The sequence below is a fragment of the Psammomys obesus genome, unplaced genomic scaffold, assembly GCF_907164565.1.
Source record: "Psammomys obesus unplaced genomic scaffold, mPsaObe1.curated_primary_1811, whole genome shotgun sequence".
Lineage (NCBI taxonomy): Eukaryota > Metazoa > Chordata > Mammalia > Rodentia > Muridae > Psammomys > Psammomys obesus.
In genome coordinates, this window is record NW_026587216.1 from 9,337,487 (window position 1) to 9,351,940 (window position 14,454).

Here is a 14,454-nt window from a genome sequence, read left to right on the forward strand (position 1 = left end):
ACACTGAGTGTCCTTGATTCTTCCATTCCTGATGCATCTCAGCTGCTGCTTCTATTAAGTAGGGGATGGTAACAACTGTCTTGAGGTTATATAAATTAATAAGTTAAATAAGTTACAAGATGTCCGTAAAAGAGAATGTGCATAGCAAGTCTCTGTGGTAGGCTGGCTTCTAATTTCTAACTTACCTGCTTTCCTGTTCTTCAAGAGTCTGTTGCAAGACTATTGTGACTGTTCCCAGGGGACGAAAAACAGATCATCACGTATTCTACTAATTTATTTCTACTCTGTATCACTGTGCACAGTTTAAGAAATCAGCACTTAAACAGCTCTTCTATACATAGGGATGTTCATTGTCACTCAAGAGGGAAAATGAAGAGCAAAGATCTGTTTCTCCTTTGGCTCAAATGCTTAAGGAGGAATCTCAGAATTTAACTAATGATAGGATTACCCAGGAAGCACATCTTCTCTCTGCCTCATTTATCTAAGAACACAGCTCTGACTGTAATTTAGGTTCCTTATTATGAATGCCCATTGTACAGGCAGCACACCTGGGAAATGCTGTGGGAGGCTCCTCAATGAAAGCCAGGCAAAGAACAAAAGGCAAGCCGTGAGGTCTTCAGTCTGTGTTTGTAGTGATAATGCTGAAAAGACTGCTCATACCTGAGCACATCTTTTTTAACAACATGCTTCAAAACATATTTCCTACTTCCTACCGTTGCTTGATCAGTGGGACAATATTTAATGGTACCCTTGCAGGCCTGTAGACTCTCTCAGCAGTGTAATCACCTGGGTAGTAATTTACAGCCTGAATACTGGTGTAAGTCAGGCTGAAAGAGGCTTGTTGTCCTTGGAAACTTTGCCTAGTTTCTAAGGTCATAATCACAAACATGTGCAGGTTGTTTATAATAACTTGAAAATTCTTCTTGTGCTTTATCTGAAGATGAACTACAAATAAAATGCAGTCATTTTCAATATTTTCGTAATTTCTCCAAAATGTTTATGGAATGTAACTCGAGTCAGTGGCCATTGTTATTTTATTTATGTTTATGCATCTGTAAATATTTTAAAGTAAATATTTTAAAGTAAATTTCGTGGGAGACTGCTTTTAAATATTATATCCAAATTTCCAGTTTTAACTCACCCTTTTTTCCATTGTGTAAGTGGACAAAGTGAACTGAAATAGTGGTCTAAGGACTATGGAATCAACTTATCTGTAGGTTTGCCCTGAAGTCACTCTCAGGGCTATTTATAATGGCACACCTATGTCTTGCATATGGATTCAGACACTATCTGCCGTTTACTTTGAAATTTACTCCACAGGAGTCCTGATCTTGGACAAGAAATATTCCACTTACACAAAAGGAAAGAAGAGATTTCCATCATACCATTTATTCATTCGATTGATTTCATGTAAACTTACGCATTTAATACACTACATAATATTACGAACAACGAATTATTATTTGGAACTATACATATTACTTATCCTTCTAGCCTATAAATATGACATTTCTTAAGACATTCTCTCTCATCATTTGTTTTCCTAAAATTCTCCATTTCATTTGTATATTTCCTTCACAGGAAGCCTTTGCAGCTTCCATGCTGAGTTCAGTGCTACATTTTCTACTGCTTCTTAAGCAGTCCACACACAGCACAGGCAGCCCAATCAATACCATTTCAGTTCTTTCTACCAACCAGGCCCTCAGCAGACAAGGCTCTAAAATGTTACAAGACATTAAACTTGACCCTAACCTTCTGGGGGATCTGTCATAATCACATATAAAGGGATTTAATCAGGCACAGTATAATAATGACTAATGAGTGAAAGGAAGTATTCTGAGTTTGGATCATCTTATAGGTGACAGCTAGAAAAAATTATAGGAAAAGTGTAGATGAACTTTTACATAGGAATACAGCTGAAAAAACTTAGCACAAGGGTCAGTGAGGACTCTCACTGCCGAAGAGACCTGGATCAGTCAGGCTGAGGCTGGGATGTGAGTAGACAACTACAGGTAACACAGGAAAGGCTGCTTGTTATTTTTCCTACAGAGAGCTGTGTAGGCCAGATAGGAGAGTTCTGGGTACTCCATTTGAAATGCAGTGGGAAAGCATGGTCTGTGAGATGAAAAATTGATGCTGTCGGCTTGAATGAGTTAAACCACATATAGGAGATTTATAAAGCATACTTTTGTTTGTTTTTGATACTATTTAGAAGGACCCTGACATCTTGAGAGTTTTAAGCTAATATATGGATAAATTTGAATGAATTCATAATGTGAGTAGGCAAAGGAAAGGTGTTAGAAATAGATCACAAGGGTTGGGCTCTTGGTACTCTGTATCTTGCCTTATTCCATATATATATGAAGCTCTGCTTCTTGTATACTGTGAGAGACAGGAAGCTGCTTTGACACAGTACCCTACTTCCATGATGTTCGTACAAAGCACATAGTGCCAATATGGCCTGAGCCTCAAATATAACACCCTGAGCCCAAGTAACCATTTCCTTCTTTGCATTGTCCTGTCTAGTATTTTGGCCACATTGATATAAAATTCACTAATACAGATAATAAAATAGGTGTGTGTGTGTGTGTGTGTGTGTGTGTGTGTGTCATGAGGAAGACACCTGTGAAAAGGAGCATGGTGGTATGTTGGTTACATTTGTTTTGCTGTGATAAAACAAAGACCAAGATAATTTCTATATTCCACAATGGTAAGAGTCCACCATGGCAGGGAAGCATAGTGGGAACAGGAAGCTGAGAGTTCAAATACTCAACCAAAAACATGAAGCAGAGAGTGAGAGGGAGAATTGAAGGTGGATTGTAAATTAAAACTCTCAAAAAGTTCACCACACTGATACACTTCCCCTAATCATGGGACACCTCCTAAACCTTCTTCAAGGAGAGCCACCAGCTAAGGACCATGTGTTCTGTAAGCAGAGTATTTTCTTTTCTCCTTTCCAATTTTAATGTCTTTAATTCATATTTTCTTTTTTACTTGAGTTGATTTTCAATACTGTGTTGAACAGAAGTAATGAGAATATACATGCTTTTCTTTCTTCTGGTCTTAGGAGAAAAGCCTTCAACTTTCATCATGAAACATGATTCTGACCATGGGTTTGTCTTACATTACATATAGTATTCTGAAGTGCCTCTTCCTTTGATTACTATTATAATGAGAATTTTTAATCATAAAGATATATTAAATTTTTGTCAACTGCTTCTTCTGCATCATGAGATGATTGTATAGTTTTTGTCTTTTATTCTCTTAATGTGGTATATCATATGTATTGATTTGTGCAAATTGAGCAATCCTGAATTTATGAAATAAATTTTACTTTATCATAATGCATGACTCTTTAAATGTGTTCTTGAACTTGGTTCACTGCTATTTTGTTGAGTATTTTTGTACCTATATATTTATCAGATGGAGGTATATCAGAAAGTGATATATATCTGTGAATTTTCCAGCTTTCTTCTCAATAATTTCTAGTTTTATGTTATTATGATCAGCAAAGATAGTTGGTGTAATTTTAATGTTCTTAAAATTTTTGACTAATTTTGTGACCTAACAAAATTAGTATCTATTATGTATGATAGTCTGTGTGCTTGAGAATAATGAGTAATCAGCTGCTGTTGGATGGATTTTCTGCCTATATTTGCTTGATGCAGTTCATGTAAACAATAGCTCAAGTCTAGCATTTCCTTCTTTATTTTCAGTCTGGAGTTGAAAGCAGTACTGAAGACTCCTGGGATTGTTTTGCTATCTATTTATTTTTCACAAATTTGTTAACATAATCAGGAACTTTGAAGTTTAGGACATCTATATTTCCAGCTGTGCCTTTATCTATATGTCATCTATAGTTGTAGTCTTGTGATCAGTTAGTCCTTTTATAATGACCTTCTTTGTCTCTTTCAACAATTTTTGAGTTAAAAGCTATTGATCTTGTCAAAGCATTGCTATTTTTGCTGGGTTTTGTTTGCCATCTTTCTTCATCTTTTCATTAACACTTAAAGCTAAAATTACTCGTGTGATTTACATATGCTTATATTTTCATTCTGCCACATTATGGCTTTTGATCAGAGAACTTAGTTTGCTTATATGTGATATGATATTAACAAATGATGACATACAGTTAGCATTTTGTTAATTGTTCTGTTTTATAGTTTTGTTTTTCTTTCTTTCTCATATTTTATTTTATTTCATTTTTGTGGTCTGATGACATTCTTAAGCTGTTGTCTTCTGTCTGCTATGGAATTTACCTGAAATATGGTGCAGTTCCAAGAGGCTAATTTGGGCTGATGGAAAATTACTTCTATTACACCTAAAAAACTACATTTTTATTTCTTTTTTACCACATTTTAGTTTGTGTGTCTTAGCGTGCTGTTTTTATAATTGTGTTACCATTAACAATTTGTTTACTAAGTTTTTAAATAACATTTCTGTTATTAATTAGTATAATTTTGTTTAAACAAAAAAAAATCTCCTTGATTTCTGAAGGAGAGCATTGCGCAGAGGTATTTTCATTGGAAGCTCTTTTCCCTATGCAACACCTTGAGAGAGCCATCTTGTGTACTTTTATTATTTTTTACGTACTTTGATGTTTTGCTTGTATATATGTCTGGTTACAGACAGTTATAAGCTGCCATGTGGTTGCTGAGAATTGAACGCAGGTTTTCTGGAAGATCAACCAGTGATTTTACCTGTTGAACCATCTTTCAAGCCCCTGATCTGTAAAAATCTTGTTGACAACAGATACAGCTTCCCTTATGTATAAAAAGTATTTTTCTCTTTCTTAAGTAAAAATGCTTTCTTTGATATAACAATAAAATCTTCCCATTTTCATGGACTTTGTTTTGGCAATTTGATCGTTATATCTTTGTACTATCTTGTTCTAGTACTTAAATGCTCGTTTTGGGATGCAGAATCTCAAATAATTTGAAAGCTGTAGTTCTCCCAGTATTTGGAAAGGGTTAAGCCATATATATATATATATATATATATATATATATATATATATATATATATATTAAGCTTTATATTGTCCTCTTTTTGGGAACCCCCACAATCATATATTATTTCTCTTCATGGTACCATGTAAATCCTCATTTCATTCCATTCTGTATCATACACAGCTACAAAAACCAGGATTCATTACATTCTGATTTTTTTTTTCAGCTCCATGAAAGAAAAAACATTGATATATAAAACTCTCTTGGCACTGACTATGTAGCCTTAGGGTTTCAGAATGTAGGTAAAGATTTTTTTTTCCTCTTCCTTACATATCTGTATAGGGATTCTTATTTTCACTTTAGAAGTGTATCAGTACTTCTTCACTGGATTTCTATTTGTAAATACCAGGGCATTGTTAGAAGGTGATCTCATTATTGGCTGCTAAACTCTTGTATTTCTAAAGGCTCACTCTAAATACACAGAACAGAAAGAATGGAAGCATAGTTATAAAGTGCAGCAGGGTTTAAATAATCGAAGTGAAAAATTATGTGGACTAGAAGCATGGTGGCAGCAGTGAACAAGTTTAAATTAAAATGCATTTTGGAGCAAATTGATAGAATTTACCAAGGATTAGATATGTGATGTGAAGAAAAACAAAGGTCACATTAAGGACTGGAAAATTCTTAGACCTGAACAACAGAAAGATTTCCATTTAGAAAGATGGGTTGGGGAACAAATCCAGTGATATGAGATGTGGCAAATAAAAGCTTTATTGGATGTGTCCCTGTGAGACACACAAGGAACATGTGGCAGAGGCCATTAGAAGTAGAAGGTTGACAACAGAGAGAGAAATCCAGAATAGAAATATAATGCAAAGTATAAATTATTTTTATTATGGTATCATCTATAGGGTAAGCAAAAACTTCGAGGTAAGGTCTATATGGGGGTTAGGCTTGAGTTCTTATGCATATCAAGCTGGGGTGATGAGGAGGAATAAGGAAGTGGCACTTTCTGAAGAAGATTGCTTATGTAAAAGGAATGGAAAACAACTGTAATGCCAGCAGAGGACAGATTCCTAGAAGCAAAGTGTGACGAGCTGTATTTGACAGAGCTGACATGGCAAGGAACAATGTGGAGCTCAAATTTTTCCTGGAGAACAGCAGGGAGGTTTTGGATCTTGCAAATTAAGCCTTCACTACATTGTAGCTTGATAAGAAGTATAATACAATCTCATGGCATTTTGTTTCTACATTCAAGTTTCTGTTCTCCCACTCTAACCTAGAACAAGTAATAAATGATTACAGGCAGGTTCTCTAAATCAAGGGCCATCTTAGACACCAGGAAGATGTCTAAAGCACTTCTGAGATGCACTCCCCATACTCTCTTCTAGACATTTCTATGTTTAATAATCTGATGGTGAATATATTTTTCTTTATATTTACCTGAACTCTATCTCGAGGCCCCCTTTTTTCCCCTGTCAAGTCCTCTACCAGAATAGAGAGCAAATCAATCATCATCACCTTCATAAAAATGTCCTTTGTGTACTTGAAACTAGTAATCAAATCACCTCTTAAATTGTTCTTTCATCTTCACTTAAAGGCATACACCCTTTAAGTGTGTATATATCATCATAAACTCTCTTCATATGTATGAAAATAGCGTTTTAAGTTAAGTATAGTCTTCTCTAGGTCTGTTGCCCTCAATCCTTACAGACATATTTTTAAATCATACTTCTAACCCATGATAACACCTTTACGTATGAGAAGCAAGTGAATGAATTTTATAATTTTAAATTCTATCATCCTGACCTCAGTGGAGTGCACATACCAGCAGTGAGGGATGCCTGCCTCCATATATTTTTGTGCTCATATATGAGTGTCTGTGAGTGCATTTACAAGTGCATGTGAGTACATTCTTTGTGTCTGTGTATCTTCCTGAATATGTGAATGTGTACATGTATGGACATGTGTGTAGGAATTCATATGTATGTATCTCTCTGAGTATATGCTTACAGAGACAACAGAGGCATCTGATTCAAAACCTATTGCTTCATCTTTTTTGGCTGCTTGCCAGGCAATAAGAACATTTAGCTTCTGAAACCTGTTAGCAAGATTCCATATTTCAGCATATTTTTGTGCCCTTGAAATGTTGGTGGGACTTGATTTTCTTATAAAGAAGGTAATAGGGTGGAATTTTATACGAGATTGTCTTTCCATCACTGTTGTTCACTTTTTGACCTACTTTTAAATAGATCACATCCATCGTGTAAGAATGAAACTTACAGCCTGAGAAAGAGTGAGAGACAGACAGAAAAACAATTTGAGAGGGAAGTATAGATGACAGTTACTACATAAACAGGATGTAGTTTAGTAGAATACCTCTTTATTGATAAGGGGTTTGTATTGCATCAGTCTTTTGTTGATTGCAGAAGGTGCTTAAGCTGGCTGGAATTTTACACACTTTATAGTGGAGGATGTTTAGAGCCCTTCAGGCATTTAATTTGGCTTTAGTCTCTCATCTTGACTAGATAAGTAATCAGTGAATCAACTTCTAGGGATTGCAAATTGTTTGTCTTTAGTTGTCCTGTATGTAAATGGAACATCCTGTAATTGGGTTGGCAAGGCACTTTGATATATGCAAACACACATGAAATTCTACAGTTCATTGCCTTACTTGTATAGATATTCATGCAGGATAGAAAACTAAGGTGATTTACAAAGGTTTATGAATGCTTGACAGTATCAGATGCCCTAATTATATTTATATCTGCAGTCACCAGTGTGCTAATCCTATTCCATACTTTGGAGGCTTACTTTTTCTCAAAAGTTAGAGCTGAAAATAAAAGCAACACAAGTTTGTAATATCTATTGAATCTCAGTTCATAATAATGCCTCTTCTACTTGCTTTTCCTGACAACTGTGGTTTGCTTTTAGTCTTAGCTACTAAGGCTTTTAAATGGGCAGGTAGAATTTTCTCTAGAATCTTTGCTGTTCAAAGTAGTTCCGATTTAACAACCCAGAATATGTTATCTCCAAACAGCAGGAAGATATAAATGAAATTTATCTCTAGATAAACCTTCCAGAGGTCTAGAAAGGCAAAGGTCCTTTCTCTAGAAAGGACAGGGTGAGATGAGATGCCTGGACCCTACCACATTGTCTCTGGTGGATCTTGACGCTGAAATCTAGCAAAGAATGCAGTAGCAAACAAATGGGCATTGAACTTAAAAGATAAAAATGTTCAGTGACCTTTAGGAAGCCTTCATGTTGTTTAAGAATTTACTGTTCCACAGGCAGTTACTGCACACAAATTCCTAATTTCTGCTAGGAACTCTGTACAGGAGACTGCCTGCAGCCCTTCTCCTTTACTTTTTTCTCCAAGCAGCCAGGCTCCACAGCAAGAATACAAGGGCTTTTGCCCTCAGGGGTTGGGAGGGACTAGCCTCTCTGCCAGAATAGCTTTAGCATTGCTGTTTGCTCTCACATATTTAGTTACCAGGAAACGTGGAGTCAGCTCTGCTCCTGTTCCACTTAATTTTCATCACCCCATGCAATGGGTTTTCCTCTTCTGCTGCCCCAGCTGTTCCCACTTTCCCCAGGGCAGCAGCATCTGCCCCAGCTGCAATTTGTGCTTCTAACAAAGTGTCTACTTGATCTGTGCTTCTCTACTTGGATTTTTCTTTTCACCCTGTTTCCAAACCAACATTAAAAACACCTTGGTAGCAGCTGCAACATTAGCAACTGATAACAGCATTAATGGTGAAGGTGTGTGGGTATTGACACAGGAAACAACACTGGGTTCAAATGTCACATGGGCTCCTGTAACCTAGAGCTGATCACTTAAGTCACTGGATCTTTTGGTTTTGTTTTTGGTTTTTGCTTTTTTTTTTTTTTTATCAAAAGGAGAAGATCTTGCTAATTCTTGTAGGAATTCGAAAATAACATGGGAAACTCAGTGTAAGGTAGGTTCTTCTTAGGACCAGTGTTCAGTTCTGCTTTAAAAGACATAGTAGCTTTCCCAGGTTAATATGCAAATATTCAGGACAGTAGCAGCCATATCTTCTACAGTTTATAAGGGAACTGAACATGAGAAGAATTAGAGGCTATCCAGGTCATAACCAAAATTGAAAAGGCAAGGGATAAATGAATGTGAAAGACAATGAACGGTAGGAACCAACTCTGGAGTAATCAAGAGTCTACTTATCTTCAGGACTGGTAGTATCTTAACAAAGTGAAAGAGGGCCTCGTAATGGGAAAGGGGATAAAACCAATGTCAGGGGTCAGACATGCAGATATGGGAGAATTATGAAGCCATAATTTTGGCCCCAGCAGAACATTTGTTCTGCAATGGTGGAAGAGTTCAATGACAAGTGAAATTAGGATTGGGAGTCCTTGCTAGGCTTAGCAAATACAAATCCCGAGTAGCCAGGTATTTGTAAATTTCAGAGAATGAATGAATTCTCAAAATATGTTGCAAATACTACATAGGTAACACTTACAATAAAATACTTTTTATAAATTATCTTAAATTTAAATGTATCTGTTCATCCTCTATTTTATTTGACATTTGTCCAAAACTTAGAAACATAAGCTAAACATTCTAACCTTGACCTGCTTCAATGAAAGTTTAAAAAATAGGAGTGGAATGATGAACAAATAATTTTAATGGAGATGAACTTGACAAATCAGAAAATTCCAGAATAGCTGAGGGAAGCTGAAGGAGGTCAGGAAAGAGGGAGGGAAAATAGAGAGAATATGGAAATGCTGGCTTGGATGCAAGAAGAGTAGCTCTCTTCAAGTTTCAATCCTTGATTTCATATATATATGAAACCAAGTGCCACTCCATTGGAGAAAACTGAGTTTGCTCTCCCAGCAGGTATAAATGACAGATCAGACTCAACCTTTACTGTAGTGGCTAAGTTTTCACCCTTCCATCCTTCCTTCCATCCTTCCTTTTTACCATCTTTCTTTCATCCTTCTTTTATTCATGCATTTTATTTTATTTTATTTTATTTTATTTTTTTTTTTTACCTCCAAAAATAGGTTTTTAATCCAAAAAGTTAGCATAAGTAGATTATTGAGCAACACCAGAATATTTTATATTTGGAAATTTGGAATTAATTAGATCTCTCTTTGTAGGTGGGGATACCAGGATACCAGGTTTGTTTCTGGGTATCCCAGGTTCACGGCTGGGAACATGGTCCTTCCCAAGATAACAGATTTACAGTTTTAGGTCTTTTGTTTTTATGAAGTGAGTAATCATTACAATACTAAACAGAAAAATCTTCTTTTTTCCCCTTGCCTGTGAATATCACTTGAAATTAGGAATAAGTCAGTTTAGCAGTGAAGTACTTGTGGTGTAAAGGCAAGTAGACCTAACTTTTTTGTCTATATAATTTCCACATTTAGCTATGCAGTCTAGAGAAATCTCATTATTCTGTACAACTCATATTTCAAATCCATTCAGCATAATTCCATTATTCAAAACAGAATTATTTTGGCTTTAATTACAGCCATATCTAGAAGACAGCAAACACAGTCTGGAATATATATATGTGTATGTATATATAAAGATAAAACAAAAACTATCATATTGAAGATAAACAAGAAAGATCAACAGAGGAAAAGAGTCCAAGGGAAGGCACAAGAATCAGGGATCCCCTTGTTCAAATATTCAATAATGCCGTGAAAACATGAAAAGCATGGGAATCCAAAACACTACACTACAAGCCACAGTATAAGCACAGAGGGCCTGGTGCAGTCCTTGGAAGACCCTGTTCATGCTTTGTCTCAGTCCCTATGAGTTCATAAAAGTTTTGAATGTATCAATGGAGAGGACCTTGTTTTCTTGGAGCCCTCCATTCCCTCTGGTTCTTATAATATTTTTACAAGCTTTTCTTATGGGATTCCCTAAGTTCTGAAGGAAGAGATTTGATGGAGACATCCCATTTAGGGCAGAGTGTTCAAAAGTTTTCACATTCTATGCATAACGTCTGGCTGTCACTCTCTATGTGTGCGTATATCTGCTGAAGAAGAAAGTTTATCTGATGATGACTAAATAAGGTACTAATCATATTTGTCTTTCTAGGTCTCAGTTACTTTTTTCAGGATAATTTTTGTCTCATTCAGTCTATTTTTTTTGAAAATTTCATTAAGTTATTGTTTAATTAAAATCTCAATAATACTCCATTATGTAAATGTACTACATTTTAAAAATATCTCTATTCTGTTGAAAGACATTTCGGTTGTTTTCAGTTTCTGGCTATATGAATAGAGCAGCAATGAACGCGACTGAGCAAGGTTTTCTGTGGTAGGATGAAGCACACTTTGAGGATATGCCCAAGGGTGGTATAGCTGGATCTTGAGGTAGATCAATTCCCATTGTTCATTTTACATAAGTAGATTCCTGAGGTTATGATTTTGGAAATTTTTCAATATGGACTTTTATATCTTTCATTGTAATTTTATCAAATTTATCACGCTGTCTCATTTGCTGAAATTTGGCCTATTGAAAGTTAATAGTATTCAACATCTTGCTGCTGCTTTTGACTATTTCTTTAGGAAATTTTACAGAATATTGTGCTGTAAGATAAAAGACCCAGGCTATTCTTGAAGTTCTGAAATTAATTTTAGAAGAAGCTGAGGTATTTGTAAGTAATTTTATTTTTCCATTAAAGTGAGTATTGTAAGAATCCTGTTGAAATAGTTCCTATCTCAGAGCTTACCTGGGCCTTATGTACATGGCCATGCAGAAATTAATAACATATGATCTGATGATGGGGTCAGCTGTGTTGTTCCTAATGCATTTAAATGGGGATTCTAGGTACATTTACTTAGCAACAACCTATAAAAAAACAAGTGACTTACTTTAGTTGTTGATAATCAATTTTAGTGAGTGAAAGAAGAAAATTATTCTTAGCATGTGAAACCTTCTTACATACATACTTCATGTGTGTCCTGGAGAGATTCCCACTGTTTCATGACTTCATTCATCTTCCACAGAAAAGGTTGTTTCCTAGGTGATATCAAGGTAAAATGATTCAAATGATAAGAATCTCCAATCGATTTTTGGAATAAAAGTCATTCAAGGACACCTAACTCACAATACACCCATGTAGCACACTCAATTCTAGAGGACTAACCTACCACCAGATCTTTAAGTTCAACCATGAAACTTAGATCAAGTTATCTGCTGCGGCAGACACTTGTCTGAGCTGAATGCTGGCCAGGGGTATGCCATTTTCAACGACAATGAAGCTGAGATAAGTCACTCATGTCTGTGAATTTTTGTGTTCTGAATTCAGAGATTTGAGGCCATGTGGCCAGAAACAAGGCAAATACATTCACTACAAGAGAAAATACTTTTTTTAAAATTTTGTTTTGTTTTTTTAATTTAATTTAATTTTTTATTCTTAGTTACATTTTATTAAGTCTGTATCCCAGGTGTATCCCACTCTCTTATTCCCTCCCAATCCCACCCTCCCTCCTTCATCTCCTCCCTGCCCCTTTCCAAGTCCACTGATTGGGGAGGACCTCCTCCCCGAGAAAAGACTTTTATACAACTCTATGAGACTTGAAGTTGATTTTAGACCACAGCAAGATACTCAGTTATTTTCATTAGTTAAAGAAAACCTTAAAATGAACACATGAAACACCTTCTTGTTAACCGTATTTGCAAAATATTTGCAGCTATGTAGTAATCACTTCAGTTTAATCTTGACTGAAGCTTTTCCTTCCTTGCTAGAGTTACTGCATTCTCTACAGAGCCTGAATCTTTGTCTTGCTGGTACTAAATACAATTCTCGAGGATTAGATGAATGAATTAGAGTTTAGACAAATTGGCCTTCCTCCAAACTCCCTTGTCTAAATCTATGAATTCACTTTTAAATATTTACTTTTTGACCTTACATCAGTTTCATTGTCTAAAATGCCTTGGGTTGGCTTTGTCTGCAGTTATTAATGCCGTCTTCCTTTCTGTTATTCTCTATGGCTGCTTCTCCTCACTCCTTTTTCAGAAGAATAAATGCCTAAAGCAAGTAAACACTACAATTTCTCTGAGTCTTATGGAAGTGAAAAAATTAAAAAAGGTGAAATATATATAAAAAAGTATATAATAAAAGTAAAAGAGAGAATAGGAGAGAAGTGTGAAGTTGAAGGTGGGCTTAGTTTTCCCTTAAATGAGAGTTTTCTTCTCATTTTGAATTACCACCTATTGTTTTTCATGGATGCTTGTTCTGTTCCTCTGGTCTAAGGTTCTTTCGTCCCCTCAAAATGGAGTGGTATATATTCTGGAAATGCTCAGCTACAATTGTAGACACTAGCTGTACTGAAATAAGCACGAATGCAAAGCTGGTTTGGCTTAGAGTAAGAAGATCAGCATTTTCTTTCATGTAAAGACGGTTTCCAAGATCCACTTTCTAATATCTGCTTATGTAATATAGAATAATTGAGTCTTTTTAAAAATATACCTAATGCCCTTTGCCAGAAGCTGTAAAAGCCTTTCCCTGCTTCTTAAATGAACTAGATTGACTTTTTATCTATATCTTACAAGAAAAAGGTTATTCCGAGAAGCCAAGCTGGCACGCACACACATTTTTACCCACCTTTTCACCCTTGGAAAATGAGCCACTCACATTTACTAAAAGTTATAACTTTGATGTGCTTTTTATAAGATTGAAAATTGAATCAGTAAGTGTCCGTTTGACAATCTGCCACATGTACTAACTAAAAGAATACTTTCATGAAGAAAATCCATTTAACATTAGTTAACCAATGTGAGTTAAGAACCCACAAAAGCAGTTGTTATTTTCTTGCAAAGCAATAATGACCTTTCAAAGATGAGATTCAGAGCATGGTGTTTTGAATGTGGGGCTGTGTCAGGTTGGTGGAAATAATTCTCCAAGAGGGTGAAGCTGATGTATACACTGGACAGATAGAAAGATAAGAGAAAGTGATAGAAAACCTGCTACTGTTAAAAACCAGTAGCAGACAGTATGCATGGAAGAAACCTGCAGGAGAAACGGGTGATGTTTGCAGCATATGGGAAAACAGAGCTCTCCAAGGAAGGTGGTACACTTGTATGCCAATGGTCTTTCTGCTCAACTTGATTTAAAACAAAATGTACTAAAAGAACCTCATATTTCTAAGAGTAACCCTCAAAAATTGAATAATCTTCTCTTTGGGTTACTTCTTTTATAAATGTAGGAAAATATTGTGGTTCCAAATGAATATATAAATATTTTAACACTTTAAAAGCTCCTAAAACCCATTTAAATGATTACTTGTCATGTGAGTGTATTTCTCATCTCTGGATCTCTCTTACAGGCTAAATGAAAGAAAGTCTGAATTAATTCTCTTCTGTCTAAACAGTATCCAAGTGTTTTACTGACTAAAGAATGTAGTGGAATATAATTGCCAGTTTATCATCATTCCTTCAATTAATTTACAGATTAGAGTCACTAGAACGTTGATCTGTGTTTATATAGTTTATTATTTTGGCACAAATTAT